Source organism: Bubalus kerabau, chromosome X (genome assembly GCF_029407905.1).
Source record: "Bubalus kerabau isolate K-KA32 ecotype Philippines breed swamp buffalo chromosome X, PCC_UOA_SB_1v2, whole genome shotgun sequence".
Taxonomy (NCBI): domain Eukaryota; kingdom Metazoa; phylum Chordata; class Mammalia; order Artiodactyla; family Bovidae; genus Bubalus; species Bubalus kerabau.
In genome coordinates this window covers 112,992,504-113,018,017 of record NC_073647.1, presented here as the reverse complement: position 1 = coordinate 113,018,017, position 25,514 = coordinate 112,992,504, and the positions used below count along the sequence as shown (strand labels likewise).

At 39.2% G+C, this 25,514-nt stretch overlaps 1 protein-coding gene and 1 non-coding gene across 4 annotated transcripts in view; both read right to left on the bottom strand.

Annotated features, from left to right (window-relative positions):
- The window catches only part of ARHGEF9 (Cdc42 guanine nucleotide exchange factor 9), a 547,099-nt gene that overhangs the window by 363,097 nt on the left and 158,488 nt on the right, over positions 1–25,514 (bottom strand). The gene's annotated exons all lie outside the window — the stretch shown is intronic.
- TRNAC-GCA (transfer RNA cysteine (anticodon GCA)) lies at positions 9,822–9,893 on the bottom strand. The gene has a single exon. It is a non-coding gene; the product is annotated as a tRNA-Cys (tRNA).

Genomic DNA, 25,514 nt, shown 5'->3' with positions numbered 1-25,514 from the left:
TCAGCCCTGGGATTTCTTTGGAAGGAATGATGCTAAAGCTGAAACTCCAGTACTTTGGCCACCTCATGCGAAGAGTTGACTCATTGGAAAAGACTCTGATGCTGGGAGGGGTTGGCAGCAGGAGGAGAAGGGGACGACAGAGGATGAGATGGCTGGATGGCATCACTGACTCGATGGACATGAGTCTGAGTGAACTCCGGGAGTTGGTGATGGACAGGGAGGCCTGGCGTGCTGTGATTCATGGGGTCGCAAAGAGTCGGATACGACTAAGCGACTGAACTGAACTGATCTGAACAGATGAGAAACTGAGGCATAGAGTAGTCAAGTAATGTGTCATGGCTAACCTGGATATGGAGTGAGTCCTTGTTCTGAAGGTTTCAATTAGAATTTGATTGTCTTTTTCTAGCAGGCATTAGGGGACTTTACATATTACATGGCAGGAGGAGGACAGTGTTAAGCCAGATTACCTCCATTTCAACCTACTACTCTAGATTTGTAAGTTGTACAGCAAGGTCTGGAGAAGGCAATGGCACCCCACTCCAGTACTCTTGCCTGGAAAATCCCAAGGAATGGAGGAGCTGGTAGGCTGCAGTCCACGGGGTTGCTAAGAGTTGATACGACTGAGCAACTTCACTTTCAGTTTTCACTTTTCACTTTCATGCATTGGAGAAGGAAATGGCAACCCACTCCAGTGTTCTTGCCTGGAGAATCCCAGGGATGGGGGAGCCTGGTGGGCTGCCGTCAATGGGGTCACACAGAGTCGGGCACGACTGAAGTGACAGCAGCAGCGACAGCAGAGCAAGGTCTCAAACTCAGGTCTTCTGCCCCATCATTCAAAGCTCTTTGCATAACACTACTAGATATAAGGACTTCGAGAGCAAGTGCCACATCCTATACATCACTTTTATGTTCTCTACCCAATATGGCACAGAGTAAGCATTGACTGAAGACTAAATACTTTTTTAATTTTTTAAAGTTTTCTAAATTTGTTTTTAATAGGAGAATAATTGCTTTACAATGTTGTGTTGGTTTCTGCCTTTCAACAATGTGAATCAGTCCTAAGCATAGATATACTTCCTCCCTTTTGAACTTCCCTCCTTAAATTATTGATTGAACTGCTTATTGACTTAATGGTGATGGTAAACACTTGTGGAGTTGTTACTGTGTGTCAGGCACTGCTGTATGTGCCTTTCACTATTAACTCACTTAATGCTCAGAAAAAGACTACAAGGTAGGTAGTATTATTTGTATTTTACTGATGAAGAAACTGAGGCACAGAGAAGTAAAATAATACAACTGGTAAGTTTTGGAGTAAAAGTTCAAACCCAGACAGTCTAGCTGCAGAGTCCTGTTCCTAACGATTCTACTATATTGTCATTCAGTATGTAGTGAATGCATGCTTGCATGCATATTCTCCATAATTGCAGTTCACTGACCTGCCAAGAAGCACCATTTTCAAATACATACAGGAAACTGGTGTATCAGTTCAGAAGACACTGGGCTAACATTAGAATGTGGACCAAATAGTGCAGGTGTGGACCTGAGTCTTCATGGAACTCCCCTCTGTCAGTTCATCTTTCTTCTATTTTTTCCCTATTCAGAAATCCCAGTTAAAGCCCTCTCTTCCTATTGTTCCTTCTTACCAGCTAGAAAGCCTGGCCCCACCCTAGTTGGATTTCCTGTGTCCTTTGGCCAAATTCCCAGCCAGAGGAAAACAGCCCACTGCCTTCAGTTCATATTCTTTAAACCAGCAAGGGCACAGCAACACTGTAAGCATGAGTAGCAGGAGACCCAGCTGTGTGGTTGTGCCTAGCCCAACAGAAAGAATAAGCCCCAACTCAGAGTCCACAGAAACAGAAGGCACCACTCCCAAATGTCTCACACTTCAAGAAGGACAGAGGAAGAGGCAGCTTCTCCTTGTAGTGATGGCCATAATTTTCAAACTTGTTCCTGCTTAAGCAACACAACTCCTGTCCACAGTGCAATGTTGATGAAAGCCCAAGGCACCAGGAGCAGGGATGAGATAATGGTAACAATAATAGCTACCATTTATTCAGCCTTTACTTTGTGGCACAAATTTCTGAGTACTGTCGATCACTGTTTTCCTTGACCATCCTTAAAATCCTGTAATACAGGTGCTATTCGGCTCTCATTTTACAGATAGAAAACAGAAATTAAGTGACTTGCCCAAAGACACATAGCTCCTAGGTAGAAGAGTCAAGACTGCTATCCAGGACCACCTGAAAGCTTGCGATTTCTTAATCTCTTAATCACTACCCTCTGCTGCTTTTCTAACGGTCTTATAGGGCCCATGTAGCCCTGCCATGTGAGTATTTTGAGAATTGGAGATATGACTAATGGAGATGTTACCATCTTATATGACCATGAGGGAGCAGGTGCTGGCCCCAATTCTCTTGCCATGTACCATTGAGCCAACAACTTCACATTACAGATGGTGGTACTAAGAACCAGAGAAAGAAGGCAATTTACCTGAGGTCCTTAGTAGCAGGGCAACTCTCATCCCAGGATGCCTTTCAGTACTCTTCAAGCCTGCCTTTCCTCACACTTTCCTCTTTCAGCAGTCCACACAGAATTAAAGAGTCAGACAGTCCCCAGATGAGAGTTTCTGAATGCTTCAGCCTTTTTTGCTTAAAATTCAAGCCAATTTTACAGTTTTAACATCTATACTATTGTAATGTTATTATTATTCATTTTTTGTCTCTTTCATGCACACACACACACATAGACAATGACATAAAACTGCATCCTTTCTACATACCAGAAAACATAGAATTGGGCATCCTCAGACAGGATGCTGGTAATTGTTTAGGATTTCCTAGATTTTTCTGATGTCAGAGGGGTCCAGAACCTGCGGCAAAATAACTCTGGAGAGGAAAGAGGGTTGCTAAAGTCTCTGTAGCCTTACTGTATGCCCCTAGTAGGCTAGGCAGGTAGCACAAGGGATTCGGGGCCAAGTGGGTACAGAAAAGTGAAGCAGGAATGTCAAAGGCTAACTTCACTGGTACTTAGTACTTTGACAAAGGACCTTAAAAACCATCTCATTTGACCCTCTTTTCTCCCCACTCCTCAACAACCTTTGCCAGCATTTGTCACTATCTAATGTTTAAATATGACACTCCCATGGGGCTTTCCTGGTGGCTCAGTAGTAAAGAATCCACCTACAATGCAGGAGCTGCAGGAGATGCGGGTTTGATCCCTGGGTCGGGAAGATTCCCTGGAGAAGGGCATGGTAACCCACTCCAATATTCCTGCCTGGAGAACCCCACAGACAAATGAGCCTGGTGGGCTACATCCATAGGGTCACAAAGAGTCAGACACAACTGAAGCAACTTAGCATGCAAGCATGTGTGGTACTCCCATAAAGCAAAAATTAGCTTTCACCCTTCAGTAATGGAGAGTTCATTAACCTTATGACAGTACATTTCATCATCAGAAATGTTGTGTTTGTGTGAAGCTGAAATATGTCACCCTATAGATTTCAGGTAAGCATATTAAGTATTCACTAAATACTTAATATTCTCACACTTTCCCTTCTATGCATACATGGGTAGAGCCACAGAGGCCCTATCTGCTCTTTCTTCACTATATTACAGCTCCTGAAGCCAAAGATGGCATCTCCCTGAGTTTCCTCTGTTGAATGTGTAAAGCACCAGCTCCTTCAACCCCTCTGCAATCTGCTCACCTAACCACATTCCTGGTTTGTTGGGCCCTCTTTCATATTTGGACTCAGTCATTTTTCTTAGTTTTCACAGCACTGGCACTGCCTTTGTCATAGTGTACACACTGACTACTTTGCGTATACAATCTATGGGCTAATGAAAATATAAAAGACCATGGGAAACATATGGTCCAGCCAACCCTAAATAGTAAATACTGATAGAAACATTGAAGTCCAGAGAAAGGAAGAAACATTGTTAATTAAAACTCTGTCTCTCATTTGGATAGCATCTTTCCCCTAAGACAATATTCTCAAAGTACGGTATAGCACACCTGAGTCATAGCCACCTAATACAGAAACCCTGGTAGTTGGAACTAAGAAATATACATCTGTAACAAGTACCCTCAGTAATTCTGAGGCACACAGAGTTTGGGAACTAGGGCTTAAGAATGAAAAGTGAAGGTCTTTTGTGTCTGTTCTTACTCATGGAAAACCATTGCCATGTTCAGTTCAGTTCAGTCACTCAGTTGTGTCTGACTCTTTGTGACCCCATGGACTGCAGCATGCTAGGCTTCCCTGTCCATCACCAACTGCCATGTAGCAAGAGATAAGATACTGCCCACCTCATTTTGCTGGGAGGAACCTGAAGGGGAGTAAAACCCTAGTGAAGTAATTGAAAAGCAAAGCCAGCCCATCTGGGGCAAGAAGGGAATTAGTTACCTTGAGAAAAGGGTAACTGTAATATTCTACATATATTACATTTGTAGAATCAGAAACCTGTATTTCATATTCTCTCAACAGACTATTGTGTTGACTGTTTCACACAGGAAAAAAATTACTAATGTTATATTTATACAAAGATGAACTTTGAAAACCTGTTATTATGTACATTGTTTGTAATTAATTCATTGATTAGTTTTTTGTTTACCTTTCTTTAACTTTCTTATTAATGAATCTCAACAGAGAGCCCCAGGGTCTGTCTGTGTCTAGGTTTTGGCTATGTTCTAGGAATGACAGTGGGAACAACATCAGGGCATAAATGAGAACATTCCAAGAAGATACTGAGGCTCGAAGGAACCAAATTGTGACCACTACAGGCTCCTTTGTTACTTTAGAAGTTTCTAGCTTGTAGTAGTAAATGTCCATCAACCAATGAATGGATAAGAAGATGTGATATCAGCTGTTGAAGGAATGAAAATATACCATGTGTAACAACATAGATGGACCTAGAAGGTATTATGCTTAGAGAATGAAAAATACTTTATCCACTTTTATGTGGATTATAAAAAATAAAACAAATGAACAAATACAACAAATCAGAAAGACACTAGTGGTTACTAGAAAGGAAAAGGTTTAGGGGAGGGGCAAAATATGTGAATGAGATTAAGTGGTACAAACTACTAGGTGTAAAATAAGTTACTAGGATGTAATGTATAGCACAAATAATATAGTAAATATTTTATGATAAAATTGCATGGAGTATAATCTATAAAAGTATCAAGTTACTATGTTGTATGTGCAAAACTAATATAATATTGTAAGTCAACTATACTTCAATTAAAAAAAGTTGTAGTATATCCAGACAATGAAATACTATGTAACAATGGAAATAAAGGAACTATAACTATGAAAAACTCTAGCTTCTCACATTTGAATGTGTACATAAATAATATGAAAGTGAAGTGCTAGTTTCTCAGGTGTGTCTGACTCTTTGTGACCCCATGGACTGTAGGCTTTTCTGTCCCCAGGCTCTTCTGTCCATGGAATTCTCCAGTCAAGAATGCTGGAGTAGGTAGCCATTCCCTTCTCCAGGGGATCTTCCCAATCTAGCGATCAAACCCAGGTCTCCTGCATTACAGGCAGATCCTTTACTGTCTGAGCCACAAGGGAAGCCCTGAATAATGTGAGGATCTTATTAAAATGCAAATTCTGATTCAGTAGGTATGTAGTAGGACTTGAGATTTTGCATTTTTAACAAGTTACCAACTGATGCCAATGCTGCTGATCTGGACACTGTATTGTGAATATAAAGAGCACCTCTCAGCAAAAAGTGAGGGGAGGGTTCTCATTTATTTCTTTCATAAACATAATCTGTATCTCTCCAAGGCCCCTTACGTCTCTGAGATTTATTTCCCAAGTTCTTCCTCAGTTCTTCACATAGAGTTACAAGATTCAGAGAACTTCCTTTCAAGCCAATAAGTCAGTCTTCTCTGCAAAATCCACTGCTAAGTTCCTGGAAAAAATGAATCACTGAGAGTAGAATTCCATGTATGTAAGAGAGAAATCTGGGGGCAGAGAACCTTCCTGCTACTACTACTGCTAAGTCACTTCAGTCGTGTCCGACTCTGTGCGACCCCATAGACGTCAGCCCACCAGGCTCTCCTGCCCCTGGGATTCTCCAGGCAAGAACACTGGAGTGGGTTGCCATTTCCTTCTCCAATGCATGAAAGTGAAAAGTGAAAGTCAAGTCGCTCAGTCGTGTCCGACTCTTCACGACCCCATGGACTGCAGAACCTTCCTAGCACTCATCAAACAACACCATATAAATAGCCACCACACACCCCTCTGTTACACTTGCCTGTATTTTTTTATGTTTTCTACCTACTGCTTCCTCTTCTTACTGGGAAGAATAAATAGATAAGCCCTTCTCTGTTATACAGGTCCCCCAAGGTATCAGTTTCGCCTCTTTTATATTGGGCCTTGCTCTTTGTTTTCCATCACACCCAAGGCCACATCCCTTCTAATAATGTAAAAAGTTATCTGAAGAAAAGGAAAATTATATATGCTAGGAACTCAGAACTACATAAAAAATGGAAGCGTTTGAAGAAATACTATGTGAAGGAAAAAAAAAAAGCTTTTTTATTATTTATAATTTTAACTGAGATATAGTTGATTACCAATATTATATAATTCATATGTATAACAGTGCTGAACAATTTTTAAAGATTATAATATACTTTATACTTATTATCAAATATTACCTAAATTCCCAATTATGTACAATATATTCTTGAACCTTATTTTACATAAAGTATTTTGCATCCCTTAATCACATACCCCTATTATGGCCCTCTCCACTTCCCTCTCCCCACTGATAATCACTAGTTTCTTCTCCACATATGTGAGTCTGTTTCCTTCTTGTTACATTCACTAATTTGTTTGTTATTTTTTTATATTCCACTTATAAATGATATCATACAGTACATTCCATTTTATTTTTGGATATGTAGCCAGAAGTGGAATTACTGTACTATATTTTAATTGTTTCAGGAAACCCCATAATGTTTTCAAAGTGTCTAAACCAGATTACATTCCCACCAACATTGTACACTGGTTCAATTTTCTCACAAACATTTGTTATTTGTGGTCTTTTTGATGAAAGTCATTATGACAGGTTTTAAGTGATATCTCATTGTGATTTTGACTTTCATTTTTTTGATGAATTTTAATAATTTTGAGTATTGTTTCATGTACCAATTGGCCATTTGCAGTTTTTTCTTGTTTGGAAAAAAAAAAAAAAGTCTATTCAGGACTTATGCCCACTCATTAATAGGGTTCTTTGTTTTTTTCTTCCTCTCTCTCTCTGGCTGTCCCACAGTTTAGGTTGCTATCTCACATTAGCTCCCTCAGATTGCCCTCAGGTCATTCAGGCGGTCCTTCCCTAAGTAATGCAGCCTGCTCCTCCCTGTTCAGCCCCTGCTTGCTGGTGGTGAATGCAAGCATCTGGGCTACTTCTCTGCTGAGAGCTGCCGTTAGGCACGTAATCTGTGGGTTTTATTTATTTATTTATTTATTTATTTATTTTTCCCTCCTGGTTATGTTGCCCTCTGAGACTCCAAAACTCCCCACAGACCCGCCGGTGAGAGGTTTCCTGGTGTTTCAAAACTTCTCTTTAAAGACTCCCTTCCCGGGCCTGGTACCCATTCCTAACTCTTTTATCTCTCTTTTTATCTTTTATATTTTGTCCTACCTCCTTTCGAAGATAATGGACTGCCTTTCTGGGTGCCTGATGTTCTCTGCCACTGTTCAGAAGTTGTTTCATGGAATTTGCTCAGCATTCAAATGTTCTTTTGATGAATTTGTAGGGGAGAAAGTGGTCTCCCCATCCTATTCCTCAGCCATCTTATGACCGCCCTCTTTGTTTTTTGATATTGAGTTGTACTACCTGTTTATATATCTTGCATATTAACCCATTGTTGGTCATATCATTTGAAAAGATACTCTCAATTAGGTAGGTTGCTTTTTCATTTCATTAATGGTTTCCTTTAATGTGCAAAAGCTTTTAAGTTTAATTACATCCTGTTTCTTTATTTTGCTTTTGTTTGCTTCAGGAAACAAATGAAAATATAATATTACTAGTTAATTATGTCAAAGAGTCTTCTGGTTATGTTTTTTTTTTTTTCCCCTAGGAATTTTATTATTCCTGGTTTCACATGTAGGTTCAAATAAATTTTGACTTTATTTCTGTTTATGGTGTTAGCAAATGTTATAGATTCAGTCTTTGACATATAACTGCTCAGTTTTCTAAGTACCAGTTTTCTAAGTACTTCCTGAGGGAAGCACACCCCTAGTCTGCATTACTGCAGCATTGTTCACACCCCAGTCTATCACTGTTGACTTTTCACCTGCCAGTCACTGTCCCCTTGTTGCTGTTCAGTTGCTAAGTCCTGTCTGACTCTTTGTGACCCCATGCATTGCAGCACTCGAGGTTTCTCTGTCCATTACGAATTCCCGGAGCTTGCTCAAACTCATGTCCATCAAGTCTGCGATGTCATTCAACCATCTCATTCTCTGTGGTCCCCTTCAATCGTTCCCAATATCAGGGTCTTTTCAAATGAGTCAGTTTTTCACATCAGGTGGCCAAAGTATTGGAGTTTCAGCATCAGTCCTTCCAGTGAATATTCAAGACTGATTTCCTTTATGATTGACTGGTTGGATCTCCTTGATATCCAAGGGACTTGCAAGAGTCTTCTCCAATACCACAGTTCAAAAGTATCAATTCTTCAATGTTCAGCTTTCTTTATGGTCCAACTCTCACATCCATACATGACTACTGGAAAAACCATAGCTTTGACTAGATGGACCTTTGTCTGAAAAGTAATGTCTCTGCTTTTTAATATGCTGCCTATTGTTGCATTCTGTTTGCAAATATTTTGATGAGGGTTTTTGCATCTCGGTTCATTAGTGATATTAACTTGCATTTTCTTTTTTAAAAAGTCTTTGTCTACTTTTGGTATCAGGGTGATTCTGGTTTTGTAGAGTCAGTTCAGACGTTTTCCTTCCTCTGCAATTTTCTTGAACAATTTGAGAAGGATAAGTGTTAACTTTTTTTTATATGATTGCTAGAATTTCTCTGCAAAGCCATCTGATTCTGAAATTTTGTTTCATGGAATTTTTATAATTACTGCTTAATTTCAATTACTGGTAATTTATCTGTTCATTTTCTATTTCTTCCTGGTTCACTCTTGGAAAACAGTACATTTCTAGAAATTTGTCCATTTTTGGAAGAAATATGGGCTAAGTTTTGTAACACTGTACAGGAATCAGTGACCAAAACTATCCCAAAGAAAAATAAATGCAAGAAGGCAAAATGGTTCTGAGAAGGCTTTGTAAATAGCTGAGGCAAGAAGAAAAGCCAAAGACAAAGGAGAATGGAGAAGATATAACAAACCAAATGCAGATTTCCAGAGAATGGAAAGGAGAGATATGAAGGCTTTATTAAGTGAACAATGCAAATAGAGAAAAACAACAGATGGGAAAGGTTACAGGTCTCTTGAAAATTGGAGATATCAAGAGAACATTTCATGTAAGGATTGACATGACAAAGGACAGAAATGGTAAGGACCTAACATAAGCAGAAGAGATTAAGAAAAGGTGGCAAGAATACACAGGAGCTATTTAAATTCCTAAAAGATGACATTGTTAAAGTGCTGCACTCAATGTCAGCAAATTTGGAAAATTCAGCAGTGGCCACAGGACTGGAAAAGCTCAGGTTTCATTCTAATCTCAAATAAAGTAAAGTCGCTCAGTCGTGTCCAACTCTTTGCGACCCCATGGACTGTAGCCCACCAGGCTCCTCAGTCCATGGAATTTTCCAGGCAAGAGTACTGGAGTGGGTTGCCATTTCCTTCTCCAGGGGATCTTCCCAACCCAGGGATCGAACCTGGGTCTCCTGCACTGCAGGCAGACGCTTTACCATCTGAGCCACCAGGGAAGCTCAATCTCAAATAAGGGCAATGCAAAAGATTGTTCAAACTACCATAATATTGCAGTCATTTCACATGCTAGTAATTTTATGCTCAAAGTCCTTAAAGCTAGTCTTCAGCAGTATGTGAATTTAGAACTTTCAGATGTACAAGTGGGGTTTAGAAAAGGCAGAGATCAAATTGCCAACATTCATTGGATAATATGAAAAGTAAGAGAATTCCAGAAAAACATCTACTTCTGCTTCATTGATTATGCTAAAGCCTTTGACTGTGTGGATCACAATAAACTGTGGGAAATTCTTAGAGATGAGTATATGAGACCACCTTACCTGTATTCTGAGGAACGTGTATGCAGGTCAAGAAGCAACAGTTAGAACTGCACATGAAACAATTGGCTGGTTCCAAATTGGAAAGGAGTATGACAAGGCTGCATACTGTCACCTTGCTTATTCACTTTCTATGAGAGTATATCATGGAAAAGTATGGGCTGGATGATGCACAAACTGGAATCAAGATCGCTGGGAGAATTACCAACAACCTCAGATATGCAGATGATACTACTTTAATTGCAGAAAGTGATGAGGAGCTAAAGAGCCTCTTGATGAGGGTGAAAGAGGAAGTGAAAAAGCTGGCTTTGCAACTCAACGTGAATAAAACTAAGATCATGATATCTGGTTCCATTATTTCATGGCAGATAGAAGATAAAATAGTGGAAGTAGTGACAGGTTTTCTTTTATTGGGCTCCAAAAATCACTGCGGATGGTGACTGTACCCATGAAATTAAAAGATGCATGGTTCTGGAAGGAAAGCTATGGTAAACTTAGTGAATTAAAAAGCTTAGATATCACTTTGTTGACAAATGTTGTATAGTCAAAGTTATGATTTTTCCCATAGACATGTATGGATGTGAGAGTTAGATCATAAAGGAAGTTGAATCACTGAAGAAATTTTACTTTTGAGTTGTGGTGCTGGAGAAGATGCTTGAGAGTCTCTTGGACTGCAAAGAGATTAAGCTAGTCAGTCTAAAGGAAATCAACCCTGAATATTCACTGGAAGGACTGATGCTGAAGCTGAAGCTCCAATACTTTGGCCATCTGATGGAAAGAGCCAACTCATTGGAAATTACCCTGGTGCTGGGAAAGGTTAAAGACAAAAAGTGAAAACGGTGGCAGAGGATGAAATGTTTAGATAACATCATTGACTCAATGGTCATGAATTTAAACAAACTCTGTGAGGTAGTAAAGGATAAAGAACCTGGTGTGCTTCAGTTCATGGGGTCCCAAAGAGTCAGACATGACTTAGTGACTGAACAACAATAAAAATGTTAACTGAATTGGAGTAAAGAATTGATCATTTTAAGACAAAAGTAGGAAATATGAAAATGACTCAATTAAAAATAGGTAATTCAATATCTGAAATTTAAAAAAAAACTAGAAGGAATGAGTACTAGACTAAGTGATACAGAGGAATGCATATGTAATCTGGAAGACATAATAATGGAAATCATCCAATCATTAAAGCAGAAAGATAAATGAAAGAAATGAAAACAGTCTATGAGATCTCTAGGAGAATAAGTGTGCCAACATTAGCATGATAAACATTCCAAAAAGAAAACAGGAAGAGAAGAGGACTGAAAAATATTTGAATTAATTTTGGCTGAAAAGTTCCCAAACTTGAAGAATGAAAGAGATGCCAAGGTGCAGTAAGCATCATAGAGTGTCGCAAACAACATGAAACCAAACATGCCCACACCAATGAACAGAACATTTTAATGGCAAAATTAAATCTGAAGAAATAATTCTAAAGGTAGCAAGGGGGGGGGGATTCATGTACAAGATAATCCCCATAATGCTATCAGCTAATTCTCCTGCAGAAAATTTCCATGACAGAAGGGAGTAGCATGATATATGCAACGTGCTGAAGGGGAAAGTGGAGAAAACCATTATACCATTCAGGTATGACCTAAATCAAATCCCTTATGACTATACAGTGGAAGTGAGAAATAGATTTAAGGGACTAGATCTGATAGACAGAGTGCCTGAAGAAATATGGATGGAGGTTCGTGACATTGTACAGGAGACAGGAATCAAGACCATCCCCAAGAAAAAGAACTGCAAAAAAAAAAAAAAAAAAAAAAAAAACAAAAGGGCTGTCTGAGAAGGCCTTCCAAATAGCTGTGAAAAGAAAAGAAGTGAAAAGCAAAGGAGAAAAAGAAAGATATATGCATTTGAATGCAGAGTTCCAATTAATAGCAAGGACAGATAAGAAAGCCTTCCTCAGTGATCCATGCAAAGAAATAGAGGAAAACAACAGAATGGCAAAGACTAGAGATCTCTTTAAGAAAATTAGAGCTACCAAGGGAACATTTCATGCAAAGATGGGCTCAATAAAGGACAGAAATGGTAGGGAAGCAGAAGATATTAAGAAGAGGTGGCAAGAATACACAGAAGAACTGTACAAAAAAGATCTTCACGACCAAGATAATCATGACGGTGTGATCACTCACCTAGAGCCAGACATCCTGGAATGGGAAGTCAAGTGGGCCTTAGGAAGCATCACTACGAACAAAGCTAGTGGAGGTGACAGAATTCCAGTTGAGCTATTGCAAATCCTGAAAGATGATGCTCTGAAAGTGTTGCACTAAATATGTCAGCAAATTTGGAAAATTCAGCAGTGGCCACAGGACTGGAAAAGGTCAGTTTTCATTCCAAACCCAAAGAAAGGCAATGCAAAAGAATGTTCAAACTACTGCACAATTGCACTCATCTCACACGCTAGTAAAGTAATGTTAAAATTCTCCAAGCAAGGCTTCAGCAATACGTGAACTTCCAGATGTTCAAGATCGTTTTAGAAAAGGCAGAGGAACCAGGGATCAAATTGCCAACATCCATTGGATTACAGAAAAAGCAAGAGAGTTCCAGAAAAACATCTATTTCTGCTTTATTGAGTATGCCAAAGCCTTTGACTGTTGGATCACAATAAACTGGAAAATTCTAAAAGGGATGGGAATACCAGACCACCTGACCTGCCTCTTGAGAAACCTATATGCAGGTCAGGAAGCAACAGTTAGAACTGGACATGGAACAATAGGAAAAAGAGTACGTCAAGGCTGTATATTGTCATCCTGCTTATTTAACTTCTATGCAGAGTACATCATGAGAAACGCTGGGCTGGAAGAAGCACAAGCTGGAATCAAGATTGTCGGGAGAATATCAGTAACCTCAGATATGCAGTTGACACCATCCTTATGGCAGAAAGTGAAGAGGAACTAAAAAGTCTCTTGATGAAAGTGAAAGAGGAGAGTGGACAAGTTGGCTTAAAGCTCAACATTCAGAAAACTAAGATCATGGCATCTGGTCCCATCACTTCATGGGAAATAGATGGGGAAAGAGTGGAAACAGTGTCAGACTTTATTTTGGGGGGCTCCAAAATCACTACAGATGGTGATTGCAGCCATGAAATTAAAAGACACTTACTCCTTGGAAGGAAAGTTATGACCAAAGTAGACAGCATATTCAAAAGTAGAGACATTACTTCCCTAACAAAGGTCCATCTAATCAAGGCTATGGTTTTTCCAGTAGTCATGTATGGATGTGAGATTTCGACTATAAAGAAAGCTGAGTGCAGAAAAATTGATGCTTTTGAACTGAGGTGTTGAAGAAGACTCTTGAGAGTCCCTTGGACTGCAAGGAGATCCAACCAGTCCATCCTAAAGGAGATCAGTCCTGGGTGTACATTGGCAGGACTGATGTTGAAGCTGAAACTACCAATACTTTGGCCACTTGATGCAACAGCTGACTCATTTAAAAGACTCTGATGCTGGGAAAGATTGAGGGCAGGAGGAGAAGTGGATGACAGAAGATGAGATGGTTGTATGGCATCACCAACTCGATGAACATGAGTTTGAATGGGCTCCAGGAGTTGGTGATGGACAGGGAGGCCTGGTGTGCTGCGGTTCATGGGGTCACAAAGCATCTGACATGACTGAGCAACTGAACTGAACTGAAGGGGAAAACTTGTAATTTACTATACTCTAACAAGATTATTATTTAGAATATAAGGAAAAAATTTTCAAAGAAAAATAGTACATCAATAATAAAAGTGTCTTTGTGTCTCAGTCATGTCTGACTCTGCGACCCCATAGACTTTAGCCTGCCAGGCTCCTCTATCCATGGGATTCTCCAGGCAGGAATACAGGAGTGGGTAGCCTTTCACTTTTCCAGGGGATCTTCCAGTCCCAGGGATCAAACTTGGGTCTCCTGCATTGCAGGCAGATTCTTTACCATCTGATCAGATCAGATCAGATCAGTCGCTCAGTCGTGTCCAACTCTTTTCGACCCCATGAATCGCAGCACGCCAGGCCTCCCTGTCCATCACCAACTCCCGGAGTTCACTCAGACTCACATCCATCGAGTCAGTGATGCCATCCAGCCATCTCATCCTCTGTCATCCCCTTCTCCTCCTGCCCCCAATCCCTCCCAGCATTGGAAGTCTTTTCCAATGAGTCAACTCTTCACATGAGGTGGCCAAAGTATTGGAGTTTCAGCTTTAGCATCAGTCCTTCCAATGAACACCCAGGACTGATCTCCTTTAGGATGGACTGGTTGGATCTCCTTCCAAGGAGTAAGCGTCTTTTAATATCATGGCTGCAGTCACCATCTGCAGTGATTTTGGAGCCCCCAAAATTAAAGTCTGAAACTGTTTCCACTGTTGCCCCATCTATTTCCCATGAAGTGATGGGAACAGATGCAATGATCTTCAATTTCTGAATGTTGAGCTTCAAGCCAACTTTTTCACTCTCCACTTTCACTTTCATCAAGAGGAGTTTTAGTTCGTCTTCACTTTCTGCCATAAGGGTGGTGTCATCTGCATATCTGAGTTTATTGATATTTCTCCTGGCAATCTTGATTCCAGCTTGTGCTTCTTCCAGCCCAGCATTTCTCATGATGTACTCTGCACAGAAGTTAAATAAACAGGGTGACAATATACAGCCTTGATGTACTCCTTTTCCTATTTGGAACCAGTCTGTTGTTCCATGTCCAGTTCTAACTGTTGCTTCCTGACCTGCATATAGATTTCTCAAGAGGCAGATCAGGTGGTCTGGTATTCCCATCTCTTTCAGAATTTTCCACAGTTTATTGTGATCCACACAGTCAAAGGCTTTGGCATACTCAATAAAGCAGAAATAGATGTTTTTCTGGAACTCTCTTGCTTTGTCCATGATCCAGCGGATGTTGGCAATATGATCTCTAGTTCCTCTGCCTTTCCTAAAACCAGCTTGAACATCAGGAAGTTCATGGTTCACATACTGCTGAAGCCTGGCTTGGAGAATTTGGAGCATTACTTTACTAGCGTGTGAGATGAGTGCAATTGTGGGGTAGTTTGAGCATTCTTTGGCATTGCCTTTCTTTGGGATTGGAATGAAAACTGACCTTTTCCAGTCCTGTGGCCACTGCTGAATTTTCCAAATTTGCTGGCATATTGAGTGCAGCACTTTCACAGAATCATCTTTCAGGATTTGGAATAGCTCAACTGGAATTCCATCACCTCCACTAGCTTTGTTCTCTGAGCCACCAATAATAAACCTAACTTAAAGGCAAACTTGAAAAGCCCTCTCCTCTCTAAATGGAAAATAGTAAGAACTTATAGAAAAGGGAAAGTCGTGTCAACAAATGCAACTGTATAATAAGGTTTGAAGATTACTTAAATAAGCTAGTATGTGTTTTGACAGACAAAAATGAAAAGGCAATTTTGTCTAGAATAAGCTGTTAAGAGATAAATATGAAGATGCAAAATATGATATTAAAAACCAAAATATGTGGAAGGGGAATAAAAAATATAGATTTTTATAATATATTTTAACTTAAATGAGTACCAGTTTAAAACAAGTAGATATCATTATAGGTCAACATACATGGACTATATGGTAACAATAAATCAAAAATGTACAATACAGTTCCTGGTACAGTAGTGGATAAGAATCTGCCTGCAAATGCAAGGGACACCTGTTTGATCCTTGATCTGGGTAGATACCACATGATGCAGTTTAACTGAGTCCGTGCACTACATCTACTGAGCCTGCACTCTAGAGACTGCAAGCTGCAACTACTGAGCCATGTACAACAACTACTGAATCCTTGGCGTTCCAGGGCCTGTGAGCTGCAACTACTGAGCCTGTGTTGGGGGAGGGGCCATTTCGCAGCCGGCTAGCTCTCCTCTGGTATTTGCTCAATCCTTTGTTCTGTGAGAGGGCCAGGTTGTGCCTTAGCTTTTCGCGGGAAAGTTCTCTCTCTCTTTTTTATCTCTCTCTGGCTATCCCACAGTTTGGTTTGCTATCTCAGGTTAGCTCCCTCAGATTGTCCTCAGGGCTTTCAGACCTGGTCCTTACCTTAAGCATGCAGCCCACGCCTCCCTAGGGTTCAGCCCCCACTCGCTGCTGGCCAATGCAAGCGGTTGGGCTACTTCTCCCCTGGGAGTTGCGGTTAGGCACGTAATCTGTGGGGTTTTGTTTTCCTTTTCCTCCCGGTTATGTCGCCTTCTGAGATTCCAAAACTCCCCACAGACCCGCCGGTGGGGGTTTCCTGGTGTTTTGAAACTTCTCCTTCATGAATCCCTCCCTGGGAAGGGTCTCCATCCCTAACTCTTTGTCTCTCTTTTTAATCTTTTATATTTTGTCCTACCTCCTTTCAAAGAGAATGGGCTGCTCTTCTGGGGGCCTGGTGTCCTCCACCAGCATTCAGAAGTTGTTTTGTGGAAACTGCTTAGTGTTCAAATGAACTTTCAATGAATTTGTGGGGAAGAAAATGGTCTCCCTGTCCTATTCCTTCACCAACTTAGGACCCTTTGGGTTTTTTTTTTTGTTTTTTGTTTTTTTTTTTTTAAAGCATTTTCTGTGTTTCTATCTAGAGAACTTCCCTTAGCATTTGTTGAAGAGTTGGTTTGGTGCTGCTGAGTTCTCTTAGCTTTTACTTGTTTGTAAAGATTTTGATTTCTCTTTTGAATCTGAGTGAGATCCTTGCTGAATAGAGCAATCTTGGTTGTAGGTTTTTCCCTCTTATCATTTTAATTATCTCCTGCCACTTCTTTCTGGCCTGCAGAGTTTCTGTTGAAAGACCAGGTGTTAGCCTTATGGGGAACCCATTGTATGTTTTTTTGTTTCTTTTCCCTTGCTGCTTTTAATATTTATTTTTTGTGTTTAATTTTTGTTAGTTTGATTGATATGTGTCTTGGCTTGTTTCTCCTTGGTTTATCCTGTATGGGACTCTCTGGGCTTCCTGGACTTGGGTGGCTATTTCCTTCCCCATTTAGGGAAATTTTCAATTATAATCTCATCAAATATTTTCTCATGTCTTTTCCTTCTGTGTTCTTTTTTTTTTTTGGACACCCATGATTTGAATGTTGGGGCACTTTGATAAAGTTAAATAAGCTGTTGCTGTAGGCTTATCATATATGGCCTTTACTGTGTTGAGATAGGTTCCTTCTAGGCCCATTTCTTGAAGAGTTTTAATCATATATAGGTGCTGAATATTGCCAAAGGCTTTTTCTGCATCTATTGAGATGATCATATGGTTTCTACATTTCAATTTGTTAATATGGTGTATCACATTGATTGATTTCCATATATTGAAGAATGTTGCATCCCTGGAATAAACCCAACATGACCATGGAGTATGAGCTTTTTGATATGTTGCTGAATTCTGTTTCTAACATTTTGTTGAGGATTTTGCATCTATGTTGATCAGTGATATTGGTCTGTAGTTTTCTTTTTTGTGTTGTCTTTGGCTGGTTTTGGTATCAGGGTGATGCTGGCCTCATAGAATGAGTTTGGAAGTGTTCCTTTCTCTGCAATTTTTTGGAAAAGTTTTAGAATGAAAAGCATTAGCTTTTCTCTAAATGTTTGATAGAATTCTCTTATGAAGCCATCTGGTCCTGGGCTTTTGTTTTCTGGGAGATTTTTGATCACAGCTTCAATTTCAGTGCTTGCAATTGGGTTGTTCATAATTTCTTTTTCTTCCTGGTTCAGTCTTGAAAGATTGAACTTTTCTAAGAATCTGTCCATTTCGTCCAGGTTATCTATTTTACTGCCATATAGTTGTTCATAATAGTTTTTTATAATCCTTTGTATTTCTGCATTTTCTGTTGTAACCTCTCCTTTTTTTATTTTTAATTTTGTTAATTTGATTTTTCTCTCTTTTTTCCTGATGAGTCTGGCTATGGGTTTGTCAAATTTGTTTATCTTTGCAAAGAACCAGGTTTCAGTTTTATTAATCTTTACTGTTGTTTCTTTCTTTCTCAATTATTTCCACTCAGATCTTTGTGATTACTTTCCTTCTATTATTTTGGGTGCTTTTTCCTTCTTTTTTTTTTTTTTTTTTCCAGTTGCTTTAGGTGTAAATTTTAGGTTGTCAATTCCATGTTTTTCTTGTTTCCTGAGGTAGGATTGTATTGCTATAAACTTCACTCTTAGAAGTGCTGCATCACATAGGTTTTTACTTGTGTTTTCATTGTCATTTGTTTCTAGAATTTTTTTGGTCTCCCTTTTGATTTCTTCAGTAACCTGTTGCTTATTTAAAAATGTGTTGCTTAATAGCCATGTGTTTCTCTTTCTTACACTTTTTTCTTGTAATTGATATCTAGTTTCATAGCGTTGTGGTCAGAGAAGATGCTTGATATGATTTCAATTTTTTAAAATTTACTGAGGTTTGATTTGTGACCCAAGATGTGGTCTATCCTAGATAATGTTCTATGTGCACTTGAGAGGAAGGTGTATTCTTCTGCATTTGGATGGAATGTCCTGAAGATATAAATGAGATCCATCTCATCCAATGTATCATTTAAGACTTGTGTTTCCTTATTAATTTTTTGTTTTCATGATCTGTCCATTGGTGTAGTGGGGTGTTCAAGTCTCTTGACTATTACTGTGTTACTGTCAATTTCTCCTTTTATGTCTGTGTTTGTCTTATGTATTGAGGTGCTCCTATATTGGCTGCATAGATATTTACAATTGCTTTGTCTTCCTCTTGAACTGACCCTTTAATCATTATGTAATGTCCTTCCTTATCTCTTGTAATCTTCTTTATTTCAAGGTCTATTTTGTCTGATATGAGGATTACTACTCCAGCTTTCTTTTGCTTCCAATTTGCATGGAATATATTTTCCATCCTCTCACTTTCAGTGTATATGTGTCTTGAGGTCTGAAGTGGGTTTCATGTAGACAACATATATGTGGGTCTTGTTTTTGTATCCATTCAGCCAGTCCATGTCTTTTGGTTGAAGCATTTAATCCATTTAGATTTAAATTAATTATTGATATATAAGTTTCTATTGCCATTTTCTAATTGTTTGGTGTTGATTTTGCAGACCTGTTTCCTTCTGTTGTATTTCTTGACTATATAAGTCCGTTTATCATTTGTTGTAAGCTTGTTTGGTGGTACTGAATTCTCTTAACTTTTGCTTGTCTGAAAAGCTTTTGATTTCTCCATCAATTTTGAATAAGATCCTTGCTAGGTACAGTAATCTTGGTTGCAGATTTTCCCCTTTCAGTCCTTTAAATATATTCTGCATTTCCCTTCTGGCATGCAGAATTTCTCCTGAGAGAACAGCTATTAAGCATATGCGGTTTCCCTTGTATGTTACTTGTTGTTTCTCCCTTGCAGCTTTCTTTGTGTTTAGTTTTTGTTAGTTTGATTACTATGTGTCTTGGCATGTTTCTTCTTGGGTTTATCCTGTATGGGACTCTTTGTGCCTCTTGGATTTGATTGGTTATTTCTTTTTCCATTTTGGGAAATTTTCCACTATAATCTCTTCAAAACTTTTCTCATATCTTTTCTTTTTCTCTTCTTCTTCTAGGACCCCTATAATTCGAATGTTGGTGTGTTTGATATGGTCCCAAAGGTCTCTGAAACTGTCCTCAGCTTTTTTCATTCTTTTTATTTTATTCTGCCCTTCAGAAGCTATTTCCACCATTGTATCTTCCAGATCACTGATTCATTCTTCTGCTTCAGATATTCTGCTATTGATTTATTCTAGAGTATTTTTAATTTCAGTAATTGTGTTGTTTGTCTCTGTATGCTTATTCTTTAATTCTTTTAGGTCTTTGTTAATTGAGTCTTGCATTTTCTCTATTTTCTTTTCAAGGTTTTTGATCATCTTTACTATCACTATTCTGAATTCTTTTTCAGGTAATTTTCTTATCTCCTCTTCATTTTTACTTCTGTGTTTCTAGTTTGCTCCCTCATTCATGCAGCATTTCTCTGCCTTTTCATTGTTTTTTTGTTTGTTTGTTTTTAAGTTATTGAAGGCACAGGGATAAAGAGCACTTCAAAACTTCATAATTTTACCTTTGTGAGTGCCTGCATCACTCACTGATTTTCATCCCACCTCCCCTCCCCCATCTCTCTTTCTTCTTTTCTTCCCCTTTTGTTTCTCTCCTCAGTCTTTAACCGGTCAATACTTGGATTGAAATATACTTGGGAGGAATTTCAAAATGTTGACTACAGTTTTTCCCTCCTTGTTCTTTTTTAAATCAGGAAAATGCCATTCTGAAACAGAACAAACTGTGGTGTCTTGTTTGCAAATGGTCATTAATGAGCTTTTCTGGAGCTCAGTTACATTTTATTTGAGGGTGGTCCTCAATTAGGTTTATTAGGATTCAGTTATCTAATAAATGGATGGAAAAAAATAGGATAAATAGGCTAGTTTAGAAGGATGCCTTGGGAGCTAGACTGAGAGCTTGGCTTTAGGTGTTAGGCAAGGGCCAGTACTGTCTGCTTGTGTGTCCAAAAGCCAGGAGTGACTTCAGATAGCAACTGTAAGCTAATCGAAGCTAGCTGTAAGCTTTGAGAATCAAACTAGGGGAATGGATAGTGAACCTTCATAGGCTACTTGTTTCACTGATGCTGCTCTTCCCACTCATAACCCAAAAGGTCATGGTCAAGGGGGCTTCCACAAAGCACTTGGGAACTCAGGCTGTGCCTTCCTTCCTTCTTCCATTGGCCATTGCCCCCACAGCCTTCAACTGTGGCATTAATAATGGCTTTGGTATCTGTGAACAAGCTCCTAAAATAGCCAGTCCTAGGAGACAGGCCACAGATCCTGGCAGAAAACTGGAGACAGTAAAGACCCTGGGAAAGAAGTGTGAGAGAAGTTCAGATAGGAGTATCTGGAATATATCTATCCAAATAGATTCATTACCACCATGTTTTGCAGTGATGGTAGAGCCACTAGAGAGGCAGAATCAAAAACATCAGAACTCAAAGAATTTTGGAGATTATTTAACTTAGTCTAGACCATCTCTTGGGTACCAACACAGAAGATAATCTAAGAGCCCAAGGAGTTCCACTGGGAGCATACTGGGCTTCCATGGAATACATCTTTGCTGAAAATCACAAATCTAGTCTAATCAAGTTGTATAGATGGCAAACCAAAGCCAAGAAAGAGCAAGGTACTTGTCAAAAGTAACACCTCGAACTCAGGTCTCCTGACTCAACACCACAAGAATCAGAAATACTTCAGACTTATGTAGTATTTTAGTTATTTTTAAACTGTATATTTTTATTTCCACAGATCATATAATTTGCTCCTTCCTGTGGCAAAATACGTATTATTTTCCCATTGTTTGACCAATGAGAACCTGAAGCTCAGAGTGTGTTAGCAGTATGTCCAAGATGACATAACAAAGTAGCTTTAGCCACATTACATTCAGATTGACTTTGGCAAATCAGCAGTGTCCAAAGTGTTAACAGCTTAGAAATAGCTCTGCGATTCCCACTCATAACCTCCATCACTAAGCTATATTTCTTACATCATCTGTCTCAGAGAAAGGACATCAATCAGCACTAAAAACATTCCAAGTTGTTCTATCCTTCCATATGCCTCTATTGCACTCCACCCCAAAATCTTCAGATACAACAAGAATGCCAAGGCAGATGTGGAAATTCCTTTCCTTAGGTATATGGGTTTGCACTTATTTTCAGGCTAAATTCATCTGTTTCTTAATTTTTTGAGCATCTAATGTTTAAGGCCCTTAAAGAAAAAGAAAACAGAAAATGTAATACTTTTTTATGCATGTAGCTAATTAGATAGTATAATAGCTAGTTCAGGTGTGGAGCATGGGGAAGAGGAAGGAGAGAGTGAGAGAGGCTGAAACTTCAGAGAAGAGTGTACATTTCCTCTAAAGTACATGCATTTTGAAGGAATGGACTTTGGGATGACCATGTGGAAGAGGCATTAAAGGATAAACAAAATTTAGTCATGTGGAGATGGGAGGAGTAAAAAATATTTCAGATGGAAGGCCTGAGGAAAAAAAAGAGGATACAATTTTTGGTGTGCATATGAAGAAAAGCAAGTTGCTAAATTTGGCTGAATTCAGGAGTTTTAAACTAGAGTAGAAGGGATAGCAATAGAGAGGCAGTTTGTTGTCAGAGTTAGACTTAAGGCTAAAGAGCTTGGACTATATTCTGCATTGTGGGACTGTTGACTTCATCAGATTTGTTTTAAGCAGGAGAGTGATACCATCATATTTGTTTTTAAACAAATTGTCCAGGAGAGAAATTATGACAGCTTGAGGACGAAAATAGTGAGACAGGTTGAAAGGAAGGAATTTTCAATCAGCCAAATAATGTTTTTGGAAAAACTCTGAGTTCTGCAAGATCATCACTGCATAAGACATATTACAAAATAAAGAGCTTTCACAGATCCATGAGCAAAATATGAACAAGTTACCACAGACAAATGAGCACTAATAGGAAAAGAAAATTTATAGAAAAGAAATATAAATGGCTAAGCGTATTTTATATGCTTAACCTCTGCAGTAATAAGGAATATGTAAATGGCTCAAAAAACCATATTTCATTTGTACAATGTACAGAATTTGAAAGATGACTTAATGAATGTATAGAAAGAGGGATATGTGATAAAGCAAATACAGTTAAATGTTAATGGTAGAATCTAGGTAGTGGATATATGGGTGTTCACTGTATAATTCTTTCAACTTATCTGTATGTTTGAAAATATCCATAATGAAATATTGGAGGGGAGGGGCAGAATTTTAAAGCATAACTCTTTTGGCACAACAATTTCATTTCTAGGAATCTACCTTACAGACATAGATGTTCACATGTACATAATAAATAACTAAAGAGGTATCCTGAAGCCTTATGTGTCATAGGAAAGAATTGGAAATCATTTAGCTATACATCAGAAGAAATATTAAAATACACTATGGTATACCCATACTATGAAATATGAGGCTGTTTTTTTTTTTTAAATGAGGTAGATCCATATACTGAAATGAGATGTCCAAAATATATTGTGAAGTCAAAAATGCAAATTACTGACTCAGCTATAAAGTGTGATCCATTTAAATTTAAAAGCAAAACTATTAGGTTGATATGGATGTATATAGTTTTGGATACATATAGAAAAAAGGATTAGAAGAATACACAGAAAATTGTGAACTATATTTACCTCTGGGAGGAAAATATGGATGTAAGGAGCTTTTCCTTTTTATTCTGTGTACTTTTATATAGTTTGAATTGTCTGCAATATGACTGTTGACTGGGGCTTCCCAGGTGGCGTGCGTGCTAAGTTGCTTCAGTTGTATTCATCTCTGTGAGTCCCTGTGGACGGTGGCCTGCCAGACTCCTCTGTTCATGGGATTCTCTAGACACGGATACTGGAGTGGATTTTCATGCCCTGCTCCAGGTGCTCTTCCCAACCCAGGGATCCAGGGATTGAACCTGCATCTCTTATATCTTCTGCATTGGCAGAAGGATTCTTTACCACTAGTGCAACCAATAAGAAAGTGACACTAGTGGTAAAAGAATTTGCCTGTCAATGCAGGAGATGCAAGAGAAGCAGGTTCTATCCATGGGTTGGGAAGATCTCCTGGAAAAAGAAATGGCACCCCACTCCATTATTCTTGCCTGGGAAAATTCAATGAGCAGAAGAGCCTGGGGGGGTGGGTAGGGCAGACTACAGTCCATGGGGCCACAAATGGGCACAACTGAGCAATTGAGCACATAGCACTTTTAACTGTACATTACTTATGTCCCCTGATATTTTATTTATCTGTTTGCCATTCATTTATCTATTGATTGAGCATTCATTTATTAATTATTCATTTATCTACTTATTAATCCATCTATCCATTTTTGATTGAAGTCTTTTTGTAAAGTTTTTTTTTTTTAATTTTTACAATGTTGTGTTGGTTTTTGCCATACAACAATGCAAATCAGCCATAATTATACATACACCCCCTCCCTCCCTGGCTTCCCTCCCTTCCCCCATCCCATCCATTGTTGTGTAGCATAGAGCCCAGTCTGGCACTGTATTTTCTTATCTTTTGATGCATTTCAAAGTAAGTTGCAGAATTACTCTTATGTTTTAAAATTCATAAAAGACAAAAGATATTATCAACATTGACTATAAAGACTTAGCAGTTAAGTCAACTGGGACAAGGTTGTATATGTTGGATTCTAGGAAAGAGAAGATGACGATGGCTCCGAGGTTCACTGTGTAAACACAAGGCAAAGAGCCTAAAAGCTCCCTTCTGTAAGAAATAGAAAAAAAAAAAAAAAAAAGGCCCAATGTGCCAGGTGCTAAGGGCAGAGCAATGGTCACTCGAAATCTGAAAAAGAATTGTTGGTAGAGGATGGAAAAGGAAGTGGATTTGAGAAAGGAAATATCTTAAGAATTCAGCTCAATGACACTCCTTCTGACCTTCCTCTAACAAGGACAAGGAGTCCCAGTCTGCAATACAAAGATTCTTTTGTAAGCCTTAGGTTCACAATGAATCCCAGTTTTATAACTTCAAATCTGGACAGTCTCTCTGGATTCATCCATGGGGGATAGAAATTATATATCTTTCCTAGCTCTTTAGAGCTAGAAAGGACCTAAAGACTCACTGAGGCCGAACTCCCCCACTTCCACAAGTAACAATGGAAAAAGTGAGGCTCAGAGAGGGAAAGAAACTTGATTAAACTAAAGTCTCCTGACTCCCAGGCAAAAGTTCTTTCCATCTCTGTAGCAGGATTGGCTAGGCTTCTTCAATATCACCAGACCACATCAGAAACCTGGATCTACTCTTGATTCCACCAGTGGTTTCCAAAATCTTTTTTTCTGGACAGGAAACACCATTAAGTCAAGGCACATGATCTCGAAGACTCTGTCTTCCCTTGCCCTTCTCCAAGTCTCCACTGTGCCCTATGTCCTTCAGCCTCAGTCAGACAGTGAGGATTACACTCAGTCCATCAGTGTCATCCTCCATCCCTCAGCAGCCAACAAGGCTGACCACCCTCACTCCTAGCAAAGGGCCAGACCATATGCAGTTCATTGGCAGCCATCTCAAGGATGGGTCACTCCACCCCTATGGTGTTTCTTCTCCATTGTCATTAGGAGGTACTGTCTACCATTAGACAGGGAAGCACTGCCATTCCTTGAACTTCTGAGTAGAATGAAGATTGGGCAAGGCATAGTTTTTTATGGGAGACTACACAATGTCACAGGTGTTTGTTCACTGGCACTGCTCAGCTCAAAAACCAAGCGTGGCTGCAAGCTGCTAATTTTGCCTTTCCAGGAGCAGGTCCAAACTGTCAGTCTAGTGCTCAAGGGCTCCGTTTGCAACCCCA